The sequence below is a fragment of the Mobula birostris genome, chromosome 3 (genome assembly GCF_030028105.1).
Source record: "Mobula birostris isolate sMobBir1 chromosome 3, sMobBir1.hap1, whole genome shotgun sequence".
Taxonomy (NCBI): Eukaryota; Metazoa; Chordata; class Chondrichthyes; order Myliobatiformes; family Myliobatidae; genus Mobula; species Mobula birostris.
The window spans coordinates 50880580-50902510 of NC_092372.1; the positions used below are offsets into that span (position 1 = coordinate 50880580).

Below are 21931 nucleotides of genomic sequence, written 5' to 3' on the forward strand. Positions count from 1 at the left end.
GACCCAGATGGTGTCCCGGGACAGGTTCTCCACGCCTGTGCAAGTGAGCTAGCTGGAGTGTTTGCTGACATCTTCAACTGCTCCTTGCTTCAGTCTAAGATCCCCTCGTGTTTTAAGAAGGCAACGATAATCCCAGTGCCGAAGAAGAGCAAGGTGGCATGTCTGAATGACTATCGACCTGTGGCTCTGACATCAATTGCTATGAAGTGCTTCGAGAGATTGGTTATGGCACACATCAACCACAGCCTACAGGTCAACCCCGACGCTTTGCAATTCGCCTACAGAGCAACAGGTCAACGGCAGATGCCATCTCTCTAGCCCTACATTCCTCCTTAGAACATCTGGAGAATATAGACGCATAGGTAAGGCTCCTTTTCATTGACTACAGCTCTGCCTTTAATACCATCATTCCAAATAAACTGATTCCGAAGCTCTGGCACCTGGGCCTTAGCACTCAGATCTACAGCTGGATATTCAACTTCCTCACAGACAGGACACAGGCTGTAAAAATAGGGGACAAGCTCTCCTCTACGATCACTCTGAGCACCGGTGCCCCACAAGGCTGTGTACTCGGCCCCCTGCTGTACTCACTGTACGCCCACGATTGTGTAGCCAAGTTTCTATCAAACTCAATATACAAGTTTGCTGATGACACAACAATTGTAGGCCATATCTCGGGTAATGATGGGTTTGAGTACAGAGAGGAAATTAAGAACCTGGTGGCATATTGTGAAGACAATAACCTATCCCTTAACGTCAGCAAGACGAAGGAATTGGTTGTTGACTTCAGATGGAGTAGCGGACCGCACGACCCAAATTACATCGGTGGTGCGCAAGTGGAACAGGTCAAAAGCTTTAAGCTCCTTGGGGTCAATATCACAAATGACCTGACTTGGTCCAACCAAACAGAGTTCACTGCCAAGAAGGCCCACCAGTGCCCTTACTTCCTGAGAAAACTAAAGAAATTTGGCCTGTCCCCTAAAACCCTCACTAATTTTTATAGATGCACCGTAGAAAGCATTCTTCTAGGGTGCACCACAACCTGGTATGGAAGTTGTCCTGTCCAAGACCGAAAGAAGCTGCAGAAGATCATGAACACGGCGCAGCACATCACACAAACCAATCTTCCGTCCGTGGACTCACTTTACACCGCACGCTGTCGGAGCAGTGCTGCCAGGATAATCAAGGACATGACCCACCCAGCCAACAGACTTTTTGTCCCTCTTCCCTCTGGGAGAAAGTTCTGGAGCTTGAAGACTTGTACAGCCAGATTTGGGAACAGCTTCTTTCCAACTGTGATAAGACTGCTGAACGGATCCTGACCCGGATCTGGGCCGTACCCTCCAAATATCCGGACCTGCCTCTCTGTTTTTTTGCACTACCTTACTTCCCATTTTTCTATTTTCTATTTATGATTTATAATTTAAATGTTTAATCTTTACTAATTTTAACTATTTTTAATATCTATGATATTTAATATTTGTAATCCAGGGAGTGTGAAGCACAGAATCAAATATCGCTGTGATGATTGTACATTCTAGTACCAATTGTTTGGCGACAATAAAGTATAAAGTAAATTAATTAAATAGCCTATCACTATAGGGGTGACTAGATCTTAAACTGACCCACCCCCATTATGACTCTTGTGATTTCAAACTTTGAAAAGACAAACTATTGAAGAAGCGGACATTTTCAAAACAGCTGACAATAGTCTACCTATAAGCCAACTTCCTTTATTCAACATAAATCTGGCTGTGATGGAGAAAGTACAGGGAAGAGGACCTCAAGAGAAATGCAAAGACGTTCTTTCTGAATTGATCATGTGGAGCACCATTTAATGTAAAGTGCTGTGTAAGCGGGATATCTCGGACTGAAAATAATGACGAAGCAAAAATAAGATGAAAACAATTTATCCGTAAATTATGTGGTCCATGACTTTCATAAGTTCTTTAAAAAAGAGATAAGTGAAGTGATTCTTAACAGTAACTGAAGAAGTTTACTAAAGGAAGAATGTATCAAGATAATGGAAATGGGCTAAGATCAATCTCGAAGAAGACAACAATGAAGAAATTGACCAATATAAAGCAAAGTCTAGGTAATTAGCAAGAGAAACTGAAAATTCTGGGATTACTCAACATGTCAGGCAGCACCTGTAGAGTGTGAAGCAGTGTTAAAATTTTTGGTTGATGACTTTGCACCAGAATTAGGAAACAATAGAAAGTCTCAGTGCGATGCTGAGTTGCACCAAGGGCTGGGGTCATGTGGGGACAGGTTTTTGGAGAGAACAAAGAGAATATCTGTGACATAACTATTTAATAGACATATGTATACTTAATGTAACTCAGTTTTTTTCTCGATTTATTTATCATGTATTGCATTGTAATACCAAGAAGAAAATACATGATACATGTGCCATATCATCAGATGAGAAAGTGTGTGAAGATTTATTAATTGTAAATAATCTGCTTGGAGGAGATAAAAACAGATAAAAATGACTGACAACAAAAGACAGAATTTTTTTTTTAAATGCTGGGACAGAGGAATAGAAAATGGCACAATTGCTAGAAATCTGAAATATAAATAAATACTGGAGATATTCAACAGTTCGTGAAGAATCTGTGGAGGGAATAATATGGTTGATGATCTACTGTCTGTGATGGTTGGCAGTACTGGAAAAGCTGCTTATCTGAAATTGTTGAATTCAATGTGGAAACATGAGGACTGTAATGTACCCATTTAACAACTGAGATGATCAAAATTCTAAGTAAATTCATTATCAAAGTACATACAGGTCACCATATTCAGCTCTGAGATTCATTTTCTTGGGGGCATACTCAATAGATCCATAGAACCATAAAAGAATTAGTCAAAAAGCACAACAACTTGGGTGTTCAACCAGTGTGCAAAATACAACAAAATGTGCAAATATAAAAGAAAGAAATAATAATAATAATAATAATAATAATGATGAATTATTAAGCAATAAAGATCACAGGAGATGAAGCGACCTTAAAAGTAAATCTATAGGTTGTGGGAACATTTCAATGATAGGGCAGGTGAAATTGAGTGAAGTTATCCCCTTTGGCTCAAGAGCCTGATGGCTGAGGGGTAATAACTACTCCTGAACCTGGTGTTGTCAGTCCTGAGGCTCCTGTACCTTCTTGCTCATGGCAGCAGTAAGAAGAGAGCATGCCCTGCGTGGTGGGGGTCTCTGATGATGGATGCTGCTTTCCTGCGACAGTATTTTGCATAGATTGTTCTCAATGGTGGGGAGGGCTTTACTCGAGATAACTGGGGCTGTATCCATTACATTTTGGAGAAATTTCCATTCAAGGGCATTAGTGCTTCCATATCAGGCTGTGATGCAGCCTGTCCATATACTCTCCATTACGCATCTATGGAAGTTTGCCACAGTTTTAGATGTCATTTTGAATCTTTGCAAACTCCTAAGAAAGTAGGGGTACTGCTGTGTTTTCTTCATAATTGCACTTATGTGCTCGGCCCAGCACATGTTCTCCGAAATAATAACATCAAGGAATTTAAAGTTGCTGACCCTCTCCACCTCTGATGAGAACTGGCTCATGGACCTCTGGTTTCCTTCTCCTGAAGTCAATAATCAGCTGCTTGGTCTTGCTGAGATTGAGTGAGAGGTTGTTGCTGTGGCACCATTCAGCCAGATTGTCAATCTCTCTCCTACATGCTGATTCATCTCCACCTTTGATTCAGCCTTTGATAGTGGTAGTATCAGCAAATCTGAATATGACATTGGAGGTGATGGCGATGAGATTGGAGAAAATGATGAGGAAAAGGAGTAATGTAGAGAAGCGGAGGTTGGGCAGATCAAACAAGAGGGGGAAGAGAATAGGAAGGGTAGTTCAGGTAGGAGGATCCCAGATGGATATGTATATGGGTGATAGTGATATGGAACCAGGTGAATGACAGTAATGAGTCTTGTAAACGAGGTTGGGGGATGGATGATAGATGTGAATTGTGAATTCCGGTGGACTCGTGGAAGTAGGAAAAACAGAGGGAATCTTGCTTACCTGAAACTGGAAAACACAATGTAGGCTACCCAAGTGCTGTCCTGGTTTGTGTTTGACCTCACCATGACAATGGAGAGACACGGTATTATAAGGAAAAGAAGGATTATTGCTTCACCTGGGAGGATTCTCCAGGTCTATGAATGGTGGGCACAGGTAAAAGGAGAGATGCTACATCTCTTTTGATTACGTGGGAAGGACCATTGAGAACTGGAGTCGGCATTATTAAGAGTGGAAAAGTGAACTAATGAAACACAGATGGATGGTATGGGGAGGGGAGAAATGGATTACCTGATGCTGGCATCCTATTAGAGGTGGTGAAAATTACAGTTAATCCACTGAATGTGGAGACTTGTTGGGTAGATGATAAGGACAAGAGGAACCCTGTTCTTGTTCTTGCTGGGCAAAGTGGAACTGTGAGTAGAAGTACAGTGAAATGAACATGCCATTCAGAATCCTGTCAGCCAGACAGGAGGGAAAGTTACAGCCGAAGAGAAGAGAAGAGAAGACTTGTTGGAAGCACTGGAGTGGAAGTGGTCTCCAGAACTGATATGATGGAACCAGTAACACTAGAAAAACAGAAAGGAGTCTTTACAAGAAGCAAAACAGGAGAGGATGTGGTCAACGTAGTTCCAGAAGCCTGTGAGTTTGTCATTGGTCACAAATCCATGGTTTTCACTAACAAGTTAATAAGGAGTGAAAAAGTTCAAAGATACCAATGAGTGGAAGCTGAGAAAGAAATATGAATGTTAGATTGTGCCAGGGAAATGTACCTGCAGTTTGAGACCAAAGATAAAGGCACAGTTAAAGATAAAGGTCACAGCTGAAGGCCCAGTTCCACCACTGCTTTGAGCTGTAAGTGCGTGGAATGCACTACCTGGGCTGGTGGTTACAGAGATTTAAGAGACTCTTAAATAGGCACAGTTGTGTTGTTGTTGGCACAACGCTTTGCAGTACCAGAGACACGGGTTCAATTCCCACTGCTGCCTTTAGGAAGCTTGTACATTCTCCCCATGACCATAGGGGTTTCCTCCGGGTGCTCCAGTTCCCATTCATAGTGCGAAGACCTTTGGGTTGGTTGGTTAAGTGGGCATTGCAAATTGTCCCATGCTTAGGCTAGGATTAAATTGGGGGACTGCCAGGCAGTGTGGCTTGAAGGGCTGATTCCACGATGTACCTCAATAACAAAATAAATAAATAAATAAATAAAATGAAGACCTATGTGGGAGGGAAACATTAGATTGATCTTGGAGCCAGTTAAAAAGTTAGCATAACATCATGAGCCTGTATTGTGCTAAACAGTTCTATATTCCAAGTCCTGTAAGAAAGCAATATCTCACAGAAAGTGCAGTAATAGGTCAGATGAGGATGAGGAAAAAGTGAATGCAAGTTTTACAAGCCGGAAACATACCAATTAGTGTTACCACTTCTCAGTCCTAGTTCTACACAAAGTAAAATGTTGCAGCAGCTATCAGGAATAAATTGAAGTATTTGAACAAAGAAAATCCATTTTCTGGATCTTCAATTTAAATAAACTTGAATAATATTTTACTAATTTTTTTTTCTTAAATAAAGATTGTCTAAAAGAGTCGTGCTAGAAAAGTTTGAAACTGTGGGAATTAATGTCAAAACACATTCATAGCAAATAAGGTTAGCAGTGGCACCAGACACACGTCAACTCTGATAGAGTTTGCAGGCCATTACTTCCTACAAAGCAAAACCTAACATTATGAATGGAAGTGATGCTTCACTACCAGACAAGTTCAATGCCTTCTATGCTTACTTTGAAACGGAGAATAAAACCACAGCTATACGGTTCCCTGTAGCATCTGTTGACCCTGTGATCTCTGTCTTGGAAGCTGACATCAAATTGTCTTTTAAGAGGGTGAACCCTTGCAAGGCAGCAGGCCCCGATGGAGTACCTGGTAAGGCTCTGAAAACCTGTGCCAACCAACTGGCAGGACTACTCAAGGACATTTTCAATCTCTCACTGCTACAGTCAGAAGTTCCCACCAACTACAAAAAGGCAACAATTATCATGGAAAAGGATAGAATCAGAGAGGACAGGAAAATTTTTAATTGGGGAAAGTCAAACTATGAGGCTATAAGGCTAGAACTTGCGGGTGTGAATTGTGATGATGTTTTTGCAGGGAAATGTACTATGGGCATGCGGTCAATGTTTAGAGATCTCTTGCGGGATGTTAGGGATAAATTTGTCCCGGTGAGGAAGATAAAGAATGGTAGGGTGAAGGAACCATGGGTGACAAATGAGGTGGAAGATCTAGTCAGGTGGAAGAAGGCAGCATACATGAGGTTTAGGAAGCAAGGATCAGATAGATCTATTGAGGAATATAGGGAAGCAAGAAAGGAGCTTAAGAAGGGGCTGAGAAGAGCAAGAAGGGGGCATGAGAAGGCCTTGGCAAGTAGGGTTAAGGGAAACCCCAAGGCATTCTTCAATTATGTGAAGAAAAAAAGGATGACAGGAGTGAAGGTAGGACCGATTAGAGATAAAGGTGGGAAGATGTGCCTGGAGGCTGTGGAAGTGAGCAAGCTCCTCAATGAATACTTCTCTTTGGTATTCACCAATGAGAGGGAACTTGATGATGGTGAGGACAGTATGAGTGAGGTTGATGTTCTGGAGCATGTTGATATTAAGGGAGAGGAGGTGTTGGAGTTGTTAAAATACATTAGGACAGATAAGTCCCCAGGGCCTGACGGAATATTCCCTAGGCTCCTCCACGAGGCGAGGGAAGAGATTGCTGAGCCTCTGGCTAGGATCTTTATGTTCTCGTTGTTCACGGGAATGGTACCGGAGGATTGGAGGGAGGCGAATGTTGTCCCCTTGTTCAAAAAAGGTAGTAAGGATAGTCCGGGTAATTATAGACCAGTGAGCCTTACGTCTGTGGTGGGAAAGCTGTTGGAAAAGATTCTTAGAGATAGGATCTATAGGCATTTAGAGAATCATGGTCTGATCAGGGACAGTCAGCATGGCTTTGTGAAGGGCAGATCATGTCTAACAAGCCTGATAGAGTTCTTTGAGGAGGTGACCAGGCATATAGATGAGGGTAGTGCAGTGGATGTGATCTATATGGATTTTAGTAAGGCATTTGACAAGGTTCCACATGGTAGGCTTATTCAGAAAGTCAGAAGGCATGGGATCCAGGGAAGTTTGGCCAGGTGGATTCAGAATTGGCTTGCCTGCAGAAGGCAGAGGGTGGTGGTGGAGGGAGTACATTCAGATTGGAGGATTGTGACTAGTGGTGTCCCACAAGGATCTGTTCTGGGACCTCTACTTTTCGTGATTTTTATTAACAACCTGCATGTGGGGGTAGAAGGGTGGGTTGGCAAGTTTGCAGATGACACAAAGGTTGGTGGTGTTGTAGATAGTGTAGAGAATTGTCAAAGATTGCAGAGAGACATTGATAGGATGCGGAAGTGGGCTGAGAAGTGGCAGATGGAGCTCAACCCGGAGAAGTGTGCGGTGGTACACTTAGGAAGGACAAACTCCAAGGCAGAGTACAAAGTAAATGGCAGGATACTTGGTAGTGTGGAGGAGCAGAGGGATCTCGGGGTACATGTCCACAGATCCCTGAAAGTTGCCTCACAGGTGGATAGGGTAGTTAAGAAAGCCTATGGGGTGTTAGCTTTCATAAGTCGAGGGATAGAGTTTAAGAGTCGCGATGTAATGATGCAGCTCTATAAAACTCTGGTTAGGCCACACTTGGAGTACTGTGTCCAGTTCTGGTCACTTCACTATAGGAAGGATGTGGAAGCATTGGAAAGGGTACAGAGGAGATTTACCAGGATGCTGCCTGGTTTAGAAAGTATGCATTATGATCAGAGACTAAGGGAGCTAGGGCTTTACTCTTTGGAGAGAAGGAGGATGAGAGGAGACATGATAGAGGTATACAAGATATTAAGAGGAATAGATAGAGTGGATAGCCAGCGCCTCTTCCCCAGGACACCACTGCTCAATACAAGAGGACATGGCTTTAAGGTAAGGGGTGGGAAGTTCAAGGGGGATATTAGAGGAAGGTTTTTTACTCAGAGAGTGGTTGGTGCATGGAATGCACTGCCTGAGTCAGTGGTGGAGGCAGATACACTAGTGAAGTTTAAGAGACTACTAGACAGGTATATGGAGGAATTTAAGGTGGGGTCTTATATGGGATGCAGGGTTTGAGGGTCGGCACAACATTGTGAGCCAAAGGGCCTGTACTGTGCTGTACTATTCTATGTTCTATGTTCTATACCAGTGCCCAAGAAGAGCAGCATGAGCTGCCTCAATGACTAATGTCCAGTACTACTTACATCAATAGTCATAAAATGCTTTGAGAGGTTTGTTATGGCTAGAATCAACCCCTGTCTCAGGAAGAACTTGGACCCACTGCAGTTTGCCTATCCCTGCAATAAGGTCTACAGCAGACATGATCTCAATGGCTTTCCACGCAGCCTTGGATCACCTAGACATTAACTATAGCTCGGCATTTAACACTGTCACTCCTACAGTCCTGATCAAAAAGCTACAGAACCCAGGGTCTGTACTTCCAAGCAATTGGATCCTCGACTTCCTAACTGGATGACCACAATCTGTGTGGATTGGAAATAACATCTCCACCTCTCTGGCAATCTCCAGCATCCCTGGCGCTCACAGGATTGTGTGCTTAGCCCACTGCTCTACTCCCTCAACACCCATGACACTGTGGCTAGGCACAGCTCAAACAGCATCTATTATTTTGGTAATGATACAACTACTCTTGGCAGAATTTCAGATGGTGTCAAAAGGGAATACAGGAGTGAGATATACCAGTTAATTAAGTCGTGCTGTAGCAACAACCTTGCACTCAACATCAGCAAGACTAATGAGCTGATTTTGAACTTCAGAAAGGGTAAGATGATGGAACACAAACCAATCCTCATAGAGGGATCAGAAGTGGAGAAAGTGAGGAATTTCAAGTTCCTGGGTGTCAGTATCTCTGAGGACCTGCAGCTATAAACAAGGCAAGGCAGCGGCTGTATTTCACTCAGAGTTTGAGGAGATTTAGTTTTTCAACTAAGACACTTGAAAACTTCTATAAATGTACTGTGGAGAGCATTCTGCTTGGCTGTATCACTACCTGGTATGGAGTGGGGGGGGAGTGGTGTTGCTACTACACAAGGTAGAAATAAGTTGAATAAACTTAGGGAGTAGTGCGTCAGAAAGGCTGGCCTACGTAGCGCCAGGGGAACAAAGTGTGACCCATACTGTTTTGGGGAGCTACGTCACTGCCTTTTACACCTGGGTTGGACTTTGTGTTTTGCAGGAAGGGTTGATGAATTATCTCAATATCATGAGGACATGACTAAAGTTGGTGGGGGGAGAGTGTAATGCACTGTAAGGTTTCGCTGCTAATGTGATGGCCTCTCTGTAATGTTTCACTGCTAAGGTAATGGTTTCTCTGTAGCAGCAATGTTTGGGTTATGACTAGAGATAATGGGGGTTTTGGAATGTGCACTATCCAACGAGAGGCATGTTGCTCTTTCTTGTGGGGTTGGGAGCAGGGATTTGGTGGCCTTTTGTTGGCGAGCGATGAAGAGAGAAAATGCGAATGGAAAGAGTTGGTAGACCAGCGGACGGAGTGGACTGGGAGCAAGGGTCTGATGATCAACGACACTCAGAGGAGGTCGATGGGGAACGAATGGACGAATCCGTGAGTGCCAGCATGCGCATTAGACTGGTTCATTAAAGTGGGCCCTTTTTCTATTTATTTTCTTTGCTAACCCTATAGTCAGATTAAGATTTAGAAAGTTCATTCGTTTAATGGCAATTCTCTGCAACCTCTGTACCCCCTCACCTAACTCTTCAGGTTCTGACACTACTGGGGATACTTCAGGTCTACCTGGTGATGACTCTCCCGACCTATCACTCATGCTCAGCTGCAACTTGGACCCCTCTGTCCCGTAGCCAAGTCCCGCTTCATTCCTTGCAGGGTCCCGCTGCAACACAGGCTGTTCCCCCACTTCACCTGACTCAGTGGGAGAAGGACTGGAAGTCTCTTCCTCAATCAATGGGGAGTTAGCAAAAGGCAGCATCTACCACTTATCCAGGTCCTCATCCTCTGAATCAGTATCGCTCTCAGGGGTGGGGGCTGGCCTAACCTCTCCTGCTGTGGGCTCTGTAGTTGCCCCACATTTCCACAGAGTCCTCTTACTAGGTGTAGGCTCCAAGTCGGGCTCTGGGTCTACCAGCACCTCTTGTCTCAGGGGCAGCAGGTGGTTCCAGTGGAGAATTTTGACAGGCCCATTCCCATCCTTTGGTTTCACCCAGAAAACTGGTAGGTTTGGCATTTGACTCTCCACCACAGAGGGCTTAGTCGCTCAGCGGTCCGCCAACTTATGTTTCCCAGGTAGCCCCAAATTCCTTATGAGGACCCGGTCTCTTGGCAGGAGTTGGGAGAACCTCACCTTTTGATCATACCTCCTCTCCACGACCCCAGCTAATTCATAAGCCTTTTTCAGCTCTCTTCTCATGTCACACACATACTTCAGATAAGTCTTCAGTGGTAGATTATCCTCGTCAGTCCCAAAACAAAGGTCAATGGGCAACCTCGCCTCGCGCCCGAACATCAGATAATATGGCGAGTACCCAGTGGCATCATTTTGAGTACAGTAGTAACTGTGAACCAGATGTCCAATATATTGACTCCACCTGCTCTTCTTGCTGATCTCCAGGGTCCTGAGCATGTCTAGCAAGGTCCGATTAATCCTCTCGGGCTGGGGATCACCCTGCGGGTGATAGGGCGTGGTCCTCGCCTTCTCAACTCCAAGCATACCCAGTAACTCGTGGATGAGTCTGCTCTTGAAACCCCATCCCTGATCACTATGTATCCACCTGGAGAGGCCATAATAAATGAAATACTTCTCCCATAACACTTTGGCCACTGTCGACACCCTCTGGTCCTTGGTAGGAAAAGCCTGAGCATATCTGGTGTAGAGGTCCATGATGACTGAGACATTTGCCGAGTTGCTGGCATCAGGTTCTATTGACAGGAAATCCATATACACCAGGTCCAGAGGCCCCACACTCTGAAGGTAGGACCAGGGAGCTGCCCGCATAGGCAGTGTCTTCCACCATATGCATCAAATGCACGACTTGCAGTATTCTTCGATCTCCGACTTCATCTGGGGCCAATAAAACTGGTCTCTGAGCAATCCATAGGTCTTTTCTACCCCTAAATGTCCAGAATCATCATGAAGTGACTTCAATACAATCTTCCAGTACTTCTCCAGCAGAACCAGCTGGCAACGCCGAGGTCAGTCTGGGGATGACGTGACCGGGTATAAGATCTGGTTCCGCAACTCCAACTGAGAACATTCTCTCACTAATGGAGGCACCGACGCGTGTTTCGCCTTCTCTGCCTGAGCCATGTCTCCCTTTTGGACTGCTGACCAAATGGTACCAATGCCCAGATCATCTCGCTGAGCAGCTGCCATTTCCCCAGAGCTCGATTCCGGCAGCTGATTTGTCTTCAGAGCAGTCAGGTTAGAGTAAAATTGGGGGTTGGCGTCATCAGAAGCTCCTAATTGATCCACCACTTGATCCTGCCCCTCCTTTCCCTCTGCCCTCACAGTGATGGCAAACTGACACATGGCCTTCACCCCCGGGGCAGGAACACCCTCCCACTCCTCATCCCTGACCAGTCCCTCATGGTAAGGATATAAGTTAGTGGGTTGTTGTCCTTCCTCACCTCAAACTTGGCCCCTTAGAGGTGGTCACTCAGTTTATCCACCACAGCCCATTTCAACGCCAGAAACTCCAACTTGTGCGTGGGATAGTTTTTCTCGGAGGGTGACAGACTCCAGTTGACAAATGCAATGGGTCTCAACCTGATCCTGAGACAGGATGCCCCTCCAGGCCCTCTCGACTGGTGCCCATGTGCAGTACATACGGCAATCGGGGGTCCGCAAAAGCCAGCACCGGCGCCTGAGTCAGCAGCTCCTTCAACGACTGAAAGGCATCTTCATATTTTGCATCCACTTTGGTCCAAAGGGCTCCGACGGGCTAAGATACTCTCCACCTCCTGCCCATTTCTCCCCCTTCCTTTCTTCCCCAAGGGAGGGTAACCGCACAGATGCCTGTGGGTCCAAGTCATTGAGTATACTTAAAGCAGAGGTTGATAGCTTCTTGATCAGTCAGGTGGTCAAAGGTTGCGGGGAGAAGACTGAAGAATGGATTTGATTTGGATAATAAATCAGCTATTATGAAATGTCAGAGCAGACTTGATGGGCCAAATAGCCTAATTCAGCTCCTATGAATTATGGTATTATGGTCTTACTTAGTAAAGGTATCACAGGTTACAGGGAGAAGCCAAGAAAATGGAGTGGAGAGGAAAAATATCAGACAGTACACTTTATGCAATTAAACGACTGAACTTTATAAATTTTAATCTGACTATAGGGTGAGTAAAGAAAATAAAAAGAAAAAGGGCCCATTTTAATGGACCAATCTAATGTGCACATTGGAGCTCACAGGTTCGTCCACTCATTCCCCATCAACCTCCTCCGAGCATCGCTGACCGTCGGACCCTCGCCCTGAGTCCACTCCGTCCGCCGTGCCACCAACTCTTTCCATTTGTGTCTCCTCTCTTCATCTCTCCCCGACAAAAGGCCACCAAGTACCTGCTCCCAGCCCCACAAGAAAGAACATCATGCCACTCATTGGCTAGCATACATTCCAAAGCCGCTGTTATCTCTAGTTATAACCCAAACATTGCTGCTACAGAGAAACCATTACCTTAGCAATGAAACTTTATAGAGAGGCTATTATATTAGCAGTGAAACCTTACAGCGCGTTACATAAGTTATACTCAAAATTGAGATGGTGTCCAGAGGAGACGGTGCAAGGGGGACAATTATGTGAGTGTGATGCTCAGGAACCATTCTTGTTTCCACAAAAGCACTCAAGAAACTAGCCATCATCCACAACAAAACAGCCAATTTGACTGGCACCCTATGCTAAACCCTGAACAATCATTTTCTCCACAGCTGTCACTGTATGTACCTGTTGGGGTATATGGGGTGTCAGGGAGGGGTAGCACCTCTGGTGGGGGAACATGTCGCGTCCTTTTCAGGGCGGTTAGTCCACCTTTGGTCCCCACCTGGCACTCAGCTCTCACCTGTGGCTCCCCGTAGCTGTTTGCATGCGACAGCGGCCACACCCCGGGCAACGGCTTCGACAAGCCGGCTAAACCAGGTGAGGGTAGCCGACGGGTCTCAAACCCTCGGTGAGATAGGGAGTTGTCTATCCCAGCATGTGAAGACAGACTCTGGCGGATGAGTGGACGAGACCAGCGGAAGGTCCAATGGTCAAGAAGGCAGTCTCTGCAAGCGTCGTGGAACGTGTAGAGCAGGACAAGACACAGAAAACGTCCTGGTCATCCACTGCGCCTAGTCCCATCTCCAGCCGTCTAGACTCTGTCTTGCCACTGGATCCAGATGGGAATTGGGAAGAGAGAGTGAGGCTGACGCTGCGCAGCTCTCCCTCACTTAAATCCAAATCACGTGCTAGTCTATGGTGTCGAGGTCCTCTTCGACGTCAACGATGGACAAACAACAAATGTACCTGTTACAACTTGTACTGATTTACCTACTTATGTCAGTTCGATAGAGTCTCAACCCATACCATGTAGTTGTGCTTACACATAAATTACTGCCTTCTCCCATTTCCTCCCAGTCACAGTCATCCTGACTTAGAAATATATCGCCAGTCCTTCACCGGACGAAATCCTGAACATCTACCCTGGCAGCACTATGGGAGTACATTCATCAGAAGAGTTACAGTAGTTCAAGAAAGTAGTACATCACTATCTCCTTCCAATAAATATAATGGAAAGTAAAAGCTGGCTGTGTATATTCCATAAGGCTGTTGACATGCTTAGAGATAAAAGGAGAAATCAAACAATTCTGATGGGTTCAATTATGTAATTTTTGCTCTAGTTGAATGATATTGAATTGATTGCCATAATTCATCTATTTTTTCCCTTTTCTGGTGATTTCCATAAGGCAATAAGACATGGGAACAGAATTAGGCCATTCAGCCCATTGTGTCTGCTCTTCCATTTGATCACAGCTGATTTATTTTTCCTCTCCACTCCATTTTCTTGGCTTCTCCCTGTAACCTGTGATACCTTCACTAAATAAGACCATAATACCATAATTCATAGGAGCTGAATTAGGCTATTTGGCCCATCAAGTCTGCTCTGACATTTCATAATAGCTGATTTATTATCCAAATCAAATCCATTCTTCAGTCTTCTCCCCGCAACCTTTGACCATCTGACTGATCAAGAAGCTATCAACCTCTGCGTTAAGTATACTCAATGACTTGGACCCACAGCTACCTGTGGTAATGAATTCCAGAGATGCACTACTCTCTGATTAAAGAAATTCCTCCTCATCTCAGTACTATAAAAATATCCTGTTCTGAGGCTGTGCCCTTCGATTCAAGCCTCTCTCACTCCTGGAAACATCCTCTGCAAGTCCACTAATCTACGCCTTTCACCATTTGTTTGGTTTCAAATAGATGTCCCCTCATTCTTCTAAACGCTTGTCAGTACAAGCCCAGAGCCATCAAGTGCTTCTCATATGTTAACCCTTTTTATGCCCAGCATTATTCTCATAATTCGCCTCTAGACCCTCTGCAATACTAGCAAATTATTTCTTAGATATGGGCCCAAACTACACATAATATTCCACATATGGTCTGACCAAAGCCTTGTAAGCCCTCAGTATTAGATAGATCCCCTTCATTCTTCTAAACTCCAGTGAGTACAGTCTCAGAGCCATCAAACACTCTTCATACATTAACCCTTATCTGCGTTATCTGCATAAACATTCTCTGGACCCTCTCCAATACCAGGATATTCTTTCTTAGATATGGGGCCCAAAGTTTCTAAGCCCTCACCATTATATCCTTGCTTTTATATTCTAGTCCTCTTGAAATGAATACTAACATTGTATTTGTCTTCCTTATTGCCAGCTCAACCTGCAAGTTAACCTTCAGTGAATGCTGCACCTTGATTCCCAAGTCCCTTTGCATATCCAATTTCTGAATTAATTCCCCAGTTAGAAAGTATTCTACACTTTTATTCCTTCTACCAAAGTGCATGACAATACGCTTCCCTACACTGTAAGGAAGAACAATATACCATAGAACAACTCCAGGGATTTTGATCTAAGGACTTAGTTAGGTGCAGGATGCTGTTGTTTTTGCTTGCTTATATTGTTTGCATGATTTGTGTTTATTTTTCTCTTTCTCTGCATAGGGGTTGGTCTTTTTTTTAATTGGGTTCTTTCGGATTTCTTGCTTTGTGGCTGTCTGTAAGCAAACTAATCTCAAGGTTGCATAATTTATACATTCTTTGATAATAAACTGAAGTGAGAGGTCACGGTGTCAAAAGTAGTGTCGTGTTGGATGGAGGAAATGGATGAGATCCTCTGTGACTGCTTTGAATTGGTGGACTGGTTAGTATTCAAGGACTCGGCAGCTAACCTCGATGAGTATGCCTCAGCTGTCACGGACTTTACCTGGAAATGCACAGAAGACTGTGTGTCTTGCAAGATGATCCAGGTATTCCCTAATTGGACACCTTGGATGAATTATGAGGTCAAGTCCCTTTTGAAGGCTAGAACTGAGGCTTTTAGGTCTGGGGATATGGTCGCTACACGGAATCCAGGCGTGAACTCCAGAAAGCCATTAAGGGCAACAAAAGGCAATATCAAGCTAAGTTGGAAGCCCAGGCTAACCAGAGGGATGCCAGTAGATTATGGCAGGGTCTAAATGAGATCACTGGGCGCAAAGAAAAGGCTGGAAATATCAATAACTGTGGCGCTTCTCTTCCTGACGAACTTAATGAATTCTATGCAAGATTCGAACAGGAGCGTCCCGCTCCCTCCGGATGAACCGGACCTGGTGGCATCGAGATTCATCGTCACCGAGGAGGACGTTAGAAGGGCCTTCCTGAAGATAAATCCAAGGAAGGCGATGGGTCCAGATGGTGTCTCGGGATGGGTTCTCCGGGCCTATGCAAGCAAGCTAGCTGGAGTGTTTGCTGACATCTTCAGCTGCTCCTTGCTTCTGTCTAAGATCCGCTCGTGTTTTAAGAAGGCAATGATAATCCTGGCGCCGAAGAAGAGCAAGATGGCATGCCTGAATGACTATCAACTTGTGGCTCTGACATCAATTGCTATGAAGTGCTTCGAGAGATTGGTTATGGCACACATCAACCACAGCCTACAGGTCAACCTCGACGCTTTGCAATTCACCTACCGGAGCAACAGGTCAACGGCAGATGCCATCTCTCTGGCCCTACGTTCCTCCTTAGAACACCTGGAGAATAAAGACGCATATGTGAGGCTCCTTTTCATTGACTACAGCTCTGCCTTTAATACCATCATTCCAAATAAACTGATTCCTAAGCTCCGGAACCTGGGCCTTAGCACTCAGATCTGCAGTTGGATCTTCAGCTTCCTCACAGACAGGACCCAGGCTGTAAAAATAGGGGACAAGCTCTCCTCTACAATCACTCTGAGCACCAGTGCCCCACAAGGCTGTGTACTCAGCCCCCTGCTGTACTCACTGTACACCCATGATTGTGTAGCCAAGTTTCCATCAAACTCAATATACAAGTTTGCTGATGACACCACAATCTTGGGTAATGATGAGTTTGAGTACGGAGGGGAAATTAAGAACATGGTGGCATGACCTGGTGGCGAAGACAATAACCTATCCCTCAATGTCAGCAAGACGAAGGAATTGCTTGTTGACTGCAGAAGGAGTAGCGGACTGCACAACCCAATTTACATCAGTGGTGCGCAAGTGGAACAGGTCAAAAGCTTTAAGTTCCTCGGGGTCAATATCACAAATGACCTGACTTGGTCCAACCAAGCAGAGTCCACTGCCAAGAAGGCCCATCAGTGCCTTTACTTCCTGAGAAAGCTAAGGAAATTTGGCCTGTCCACTAAAACTCTCACTAATTTTTATAGGTGCACCGTAGAAAGCATTCTTCTAGGGTGCATCACAACCTGGTATGGAAGTTGTCCTGTCCAAGACCGGAAGAAGCTGCAGAAGATTGTGAACACAGCCCAGCACATCACACAAACTAACCTTCCATCCTTGGACTCACTTTACACCGCATGCTGTCGGAGCAGTGCTGCCAGGATAATCAAGGACACGACCCACCCAGCCAACACACCTTTCATCACTCACCCCTCCAGGAGAAGGCTCAGGAGCTTGAAGACTCGTACGGCCAGATTAGCGAACAGCTTCTTTCCAACTGTGATAAAACTGCTGAATGGATCCTGACCCAGATCTGTGCCATACCCTCCAAATATCCAGACCTGCCTCTCGTTTTTTTTTCACTACCTTACTTTCCCTTTTCTATTTTCTATTTATGATTTATAATTTAAATTTTTAATATTTACTATCGAGTTTTTGTACTCCAGGGAGTGCGAAGCGCAGAATCAAATATCACTGTGATGATTGTAAACTCTAGTATCAGTTGTTTGGCAACAATAAAGTATAAAGTATTAAGTATTAATAAAGTATTAATAAATGTAGTTTCATTGAATCTGGCAGCTATCTACACTGATGTTGCATATTACACTCCATTGTAAAATGCTCCCCTTGAAAGTTCAATAGCAAGACACTGCTAGGCTAGAATCGTTGACATTCACAGTACTGCTGGTTTCCATTCAGCTTTGTATGTCTTTGTCAGCTAATAAGGAATAGAGACCAGCCAAATGCACCCCAGCTTTCACTCCATTGCCTAGTAATTCACAGGACTTCAAATGCATGTCCAAGTACTTTTTAATTGTAGGTCACGTTTCTGTCTCTACCATTCTTTCAGGCAATGAATTCCACTCACTTTGACCTTTCTTTCAGTGAAATATTTCCCTCGGGTTCCTGATAATTTTTGTGCCCATGACCTTGCAGTAAATCTGTGCTCCCTAATTAATAACTTAACTATGAAAGGCTAGTCATTTAATCCATGCCCTCACAAATTTATTTTCCTTTAATTACTTACTTTGGTTCTGTCTTCACTAAGGAGGACATAAATAATCTTCCAGAAATAGTAGGGGACAGAGGGTCCAGTGAGATGGAGGAACTGAGCGAAATACATATTAGTAGGGAAGTGGTGTTAGGTAAATTGAAGGGATTGAAGGCAGATAAATCCCCAGGGCCAGATGGTCTGCATCCCAGGGTGCTTAAGGAAGTAGCCCAAGAAATAGTGGATGCATTAGTGATAATTTTTCAAAACTCGTTAGATTCTGGACTAGTTCCTGAGGATTGGAGGGTGGCTAATGTAACTCCACTTTTTAAAAAAGGAGGGAGAGAGAAACCGGGGAATTATAGACCGGTTAGCCTAATGTCGGTGGTGGGGAAACTGCTGGAGTCAGTTATCAAGGATGTGATAACAGCACATTTGGAAAGCGGTGAAATGATCGGACAAAGTCAGCATGGATTTGTGAAAGGAAAATCATGTCTGACGAATCTCATAGAATTTTTTGAGGATGTAACTAGTAGAGTGGATAGGGGAGAACCAGTGGATGTGGTATATTTGGATTTTCAGAAGGCTTTTGACAAGGTCCCACACAGGAGATTAGTGTGCAAACTTAAAGCACACGGTATTGGGGGTAAGGTATTGGTGTGGGTGGAGAGTTGGTTAGCAGACAGGAAGCAAAGAGTGGGAATAAACGGGACCTTTTCAGAATGGCAGGCGGTGACTAGTGGGGTACCGCAAGGCTCAGTGCTGGGACCCCAGTTGTTTACAATATATATTAATGACTTGGATGAGGGAATTAAATGCAGCATCTCCAAGTTTGCGGATGACACGAAGCTGGGTGGCAATGTTAGCTGTGAGGAGGATGCTAAGAGGATGCAGGGTGACTTGGATAGGTTGGGTGAGTGGGCAAATTCATGGCAGATGCAATTTAATGTGGATAAATGTGAAGTTATCCACTTTGGTGGCAAAAATAGGAAAGCAGATTATTATCTGAATGGTGGCCGATTAGGAAAACGGGAGGTGCAACGAGACCTGGGTGTCATTATACACCAGTCATTGAAAGTGGGCATGCAGGTACAGCAGGTGGTGAAAAAGGCGAATGGTATGCTGGCATTTATAGCGAGAGGATTCGAGTACAGGAGCAGGGAGGTACTACTGCAGTTGCACAAGGCCTTGGTGAGACCACACCTGGAGTATTGTGTGCAGTTTTGGTCCCCTAATCTGAGGAAAGACATCCTTGCCATAGAGGGAGTACAAAGAAGGTTCACCAGATTGATTCCTGGGATGGCAGGGCTTTCATATGAAGAAAGACTGGATGAACTGGGCTTGTACTCGTTGGAATTTAGAAGATTGAAGGGAGATCTGATTGAAACGTATAAGATCCTAAAGGGATTGGACAGGCTAGATCCAGGAAGATTGTTCCCGATGTTGGGGAAGTCCAGAACGAGGGGTCACAGTTTGAGGATAGAGGGGAAGCCTTTTAGGACCGAGATTAGGAAAAACTTCTTCACACAGAGAGTGGTGAATCTGTGGAATTCTCTGCCACAGGAAACAGTTGAGGCCAGTTCATTGGCTATATTTAAGAGGGAGTTAGATATGGCCCTTGTGGCTACGGGGGTCAGGGGGTATGGAGGGAAGGCTGGGGTGGTGTTCTGAGTTGGATGATCAGCCATGATCATAATAAATGGTGGTGCAGGCTCGAAGGGCCGAATGGCCTACTCCTGCACCTATTTTCTATGTTTCTATGTTTCTTTGTTAAGACTTACCCTAACTTCTACAGCTCCAAATAAAACATCTCTTGCCTTTCCAAACCATTGTCATAATTAACATTTTCTAATCCTGATAATATCTTTGCAAATCCCCTTTGATTTCTCTCTTGTTCAATCACAACCTTCTTGTAATGAGTAGATTTAAACACTTATTATTCTCTCTGCAAATGGACTGGGGATTGAGAAGAGGTATAGATTAACAAGGAAACTTTAAAAAATGCAGATGGTGGAAATCTTAAGTAAAACTAAAAATGCCAGAACACTCAGCTGGACAGGCAGTGTCTATGAAACACTCGATATTTCAGGTTCAAAAGCCTTCATAAGTGTATTACCACTGGGACTAAAATTTGGAACTCTCGCCCCAGCAGTTCTATAGGAGATGTCGATGTACAAGGTGATAGTGAGATGGGACCTTGAGAACTGTGTGCAGTTCTGCTCATCATACTATAGGAAGAATATGACTTAGCTAGAGAGGATGCAGAAATGATCCAGAAGGTTGTTGCTGGGCCAGGAGACTGTGAGTTATAAGGAGTGACTGGTTCTCATTTCTCAGGAGTGAAGGAGGTTGAGGGGCGAACTCATATAGACTGATAAAATCATGAAGATAAAATGGATGGTCACTGTCATTTTTGTAGGGTAGGGCAGCCTAAAACTAGAGAACAAAGGTTTCGGATGAGAGAGGAATGATTTTAAAATGGCCTGAGGGAGAAGGTTTCCTACACAGTAGGCTGTGGGTAATTGCCAAGGGAAGTGTTTGGACAGGTACAATTATGACACTTAAGAGTCATTTAGACATAGGTACAGGGATAGGAAAGATTTAGAGGGTTGTGGGCCAAATGCCGGCAAATGGGACCAGTCTGCATGGAGCTGAGGGAATTCTTTCCAAGGTTGAGTAGAGCCGATGTGCAATGCTGGTGGTCTCAGTAACCAACAAGGATGGGTCTGTCAGGATCTGTGGTAATTTTAAGGTCACCATCAACCCAGTACTGAAAGTAGATCAACACTCTCTGCCCAGGATAGAAGATATCTTTGCAAACCTTTCTGGAGGGAAAGACTTCAGCGATGTGTACTTAGCTGAGGCCTACCGACAGAAGAGTCCAAAGTGCTTTTTTTTTTAACCACAAATACTCACAAAGAGCTTTATTGCTATAATAGGCTTATTTCTGGAGTTGCATCTGCACCTACACTCTGGCAGAAAGCTAAAGACCAAGTGCAACAGGGCACTCAGTGTTACCTGGATGACGTCATTGTTACCAGTGACAATGACAAAGAATATCTTCAAAATCTTAAAACAGTGTTAAAAAGATTAGAAGATTATGGGCTCACAGCACAATGTGTGGGAGGGAGTTTACCCTCATTATTGATTATCAACCTCTGGTGTCCATTTTCAATCCACAGAAGGGTATTCCACTAATAGCAGGAGAACGAATACAAAGATGGGCTCTACTTCTTGGAGGACACAATTACAAGATTGAATTCAAAAGGGCAACTAATCATGGAAATGCTGATGGATTATTGCAATAACCCTTGGAAAAGGAAATAACTGAAAAATTCAAAGGTGGACACTCCTCTTGATATATTCTCCGTAATGCAACTTGAAAGTCTCCCTATTATGGCAAAGATGATCCAAAGGGAAAGCAGAAAAGATATCACACTGACTCAGGTCTACATGGCAACACAAAATGACTGGAATGCACAGAAGAAATTCTAGGTCCCCCATTTATACCAGCACTGAGATGAAATTGCCCTTGATGTGGTGGCCCTATGTGGGGATTGAGAGTTGTTGTATCATCCAAGCTGAGAGCTAAAGTGTTGAAGGAGCTACATGTTGGTCATATAATGAAAACATTAACTTGAAGCTTTGTATAGTGGCCTGGCTTAGTTTAGCAGATTGAGCACCTTGCCATGCCAAGAGCAGTGCCTCTCCATCTTTGGGAACGGCCTGCGTTGTCCTGGCAGAGGATTCATGTACATTTTGCTGGACTACTTATGGGCACAAATTTCTTGGTGGTAGTGGATGTAGCTACAAAGTGCCCAGAAGTTCTCCCTATAGCCTCCACTATAGCTTCGGATATTCTTGATG

General features: G+C 44.4%; 1 protein-coding gene across 1 annotated transcript in view; it reads right to left on the bottom strand.

Annotated features, from left to right (window-relative positions):
* Positions 1–21931, bottom strand: part of LOC140195666 (melatonin receptor type 1A-like) — an 83980-nt gene that overhangs the window by 13407 nt on the left and 48642 nt on the right. The gene's annotated exons all lie outside the window — the stretch shown is intronic.